This window comes from Paramormyrops kingsleyae, unplaced genomic scaffold (genome assembly GCF_048594095.1).
Source record: "Paramormyrops kingsleyae isolate MSU_618 unplaced genomic scaffold, PKINGS_0.4 ups397, whole genome shotgun sequence".
Classification (NCBI taxonomy): domain Eukaryota; kingdom Metazoa; phylum Chordata; class Actinopteri; order Osteoglossiformes; family Mormyridae; genus Paramormyrops; species Paramormyrops kingsleyae.
Genome location: NW_027326334.1, coordinates 12,176 through 14,792, shown reverse-complemented (window position 1 = coordinate 14,792; position 2,617 = coordinate 12,176). Strand labels below are relative to the sequence as shown.

General features: G+C 35.5%; 1 long non-coding RNA gene across 1 annotated transcript; it reads right to left on the bottom strand.

The window, feature by feature from the left end:
* Positions 1–417: 417 nt before the first annotated feature.
* On the bottom strand, positions 418–2,398 carry LOC140587595 (uncharacterized). Its single transcript, XR_011989231.1, has 4 exons — positions 1,554–2,398; positions 1,178–1,333; positions 657–743; positions 418–544 (listed from the first exon to the last, which is right to left on the bottom strand). It is a non-coding gene; the product is annotated as an uncharacterized lncRNA (long non-coding RNA).
* Positions 2,399–2,617: the final 219 nt, after the last annotated feature.

The window sequence follows — 2,617 nt, the reverse complement described above, 5'->3', positions numbered from 1 at the left end:
AAAGTAAAATAAAATACTGTCTTTAAATTAAATGATTTACAAAAATATACTTTAGTAAACTTGAAAAAAAAAAAAGCAGTAAACATTGCAGTAAAGCAAAAGTAAAGATTATTAAAGACATCACCTGGTTAGCACTGAAAAAAAAAAAAAGTACTGCAACAGCCAGTGCAACATTATGGACAAAACAAAGGTCCTGCCTCTTAGCCCTTGTTTCAAGTTACAGTGCCTATGAAAGGAGTCTATTTTTTAAGACCTGGACTTTGTTTGACAGCTTGGTGGCATCCAGTTGCATAAAAATCTTTTGAAACAATTCAAAAGTATATCTCAGATGCTGGGGGTAAGCCAAGTTTAATGCATAAATTAGACCAACCATCATGGAACATGCATTAGCTACATTATTCAAGTTTTCAAGTACTTGGATGCCTTCGATGATGACACCAACATCTTCGTATGGGTCTGCAACATCTGCCCCTTCATGTTTTATGGCATAGATTCCGAGAGTGGTGTTGCTCATCAAAATTTGGGTTTCATCATGTTCAGCGTCCTAAAAATAGACAAGTACAAATAATAAGTACAAAATAAAACAATTACCAACAGATCAAGGGTAAAAATAGGAACTTTTAGAAAAAGTTTCTTAAATTTTTTAAATAGCTTACCATGTACTCCTTCACTAGGTTTGAAGGATCTTCATTTAGGTAGACCACTAAGGCTTTCAGGATGCATTCACGCTTTTTTTCAATGCTCTAATCAAAATGAAATGAGAATTAGTACTTTTTGCTGTACATCTTAAATTTAAGTAGCATTACGCAAATTATACCACTGCTGTATTTTACGAAAGTCAAGTGTGTCCAACAACCAATGGTCCCAAATCAGAAGCACTGCATAGGATACACAATTATCTTGAACTTCTGAGCTGTTCTAATTGTAGTTGCAAAAACAACTCTGTTAAAGTATAAGAGAGGCAGAAAGTCATTGATGCTTCAAAATAAAAAAATCATGATATTTGGAGCCGAAGAAAGACAATTCACCTTTAACTTTTAATCCATAATTTTAGTATATAAAAAAAAAGATTAAATGAAGGATGAGTTAAAAAATAACAAAATAATCATATTTGGATGAAATATTAGTTTGGCCTATTATGAATTATGAGAATTGGTGATGAATTTAGAGAACATACCTGATCCAAAACTGACAGGATGTCTGTGATCTTCTGTGCGGCTGCTCCTCCTTTCTTTTTGAAATTTTTGAGGAGCTGGGGGGAGAAATGATCAAGCTGACCCATGAATTTGGACACCAAAGGAATTGTTGTAATCCTGCTGAATTCCGCAGATACCTGGTACAATTTCCAAACAAAACAAAACAAAGAGAGAGAGAGAGAAATCAGGGTGCTTCGTAAATTTTTGACAGGACATCATACACTTCCTTTACCAGCACTCACAGATAACACACATTTACGATAAATGAACAAACCTGAATTACATCTAAAGTACTTCAAATCATAGTTTAGAATTATAACAACATCCAAGCAAGCTGACATGACATTAAAGACATACCTCTCTCTCAGTAAAGAGTGCTGGCCATCTGTTCTTGAATTCAGCAATGAAAGGTGAATCTTCTACCACCTCGTGCCTCCGTAGAGCAAACGTTCTGTCCATCAGCCCCTTGATAACCTGCTCGTTGTTTCTTTTAGTCACCTCCGATAGTAGTGTAATCCTTTGATTTTCAAGTGTTTCTTTTGTTTCACCCACTGGGTAATCTGGACAGTAATTTACCTCAGCTTTTCTCGGTTTCTTCACTTGGTTAGGACTTCCAGTGGATCCTTTTCGCTTATGGGAATTGATGTTCAGCTCTGAACATCCTATGTTTCTCAATTTTGTTCTGTAGTTTGCCATCTTATATTTTAAACTAATTTTCCAGCCATAGTAGCCACTTACAGAGCCATTTTCTTTTAGGCATGGATGCTTCTGTATCAAACTGAAAACTAACAATGCTTTCAGCTCTTATGTGATTTGAATGTACCATACACGTTTGTTTTAAATGAGCAGTCCTTAAACATACAACTAACTGTCTCATGACTGCGCAAGTGATTATTTATATGGAGAAAATAATCACTTACTGAAGGAATGTCAGTAACAGCACAAACATGACAATTTATCACTGTAGTTTGACTAGAATTTTGATTTTGAGGTAGCTGCTCACTGCCATGTGATCTGGATAAGTGGGACCGCAGTGCATTCCAGGTTTTAAAAGTGCATGGACAGTTAAAATATGCACATGGATATTTGTGTTTGCGGGCATAATGTCCATGTACCAACCTGAAGTGCTTTAAAAGCTTTGATCTGGAGGCCTGAGACGATCCACAATCTCTGCACAGCCACATACAGGGACTCTACAGGCTTTCAAGTTTCAAAACTCCGTAAGGGAGAAAAATAATGAGAGTCAGAACAAAATATGAAAAACTGCAAACTACTAAACTTACGGTAAGTAAAAATGTGTTAGCTGACCAAACAAACAAGCTTACATTAAATAGCTAGATGTCATCTTAATTAAATGTCAAATATGCTTATTTGGGGGGTTTATCAGGCTTGAATAATAAAACGAGATATTAAATAACAAT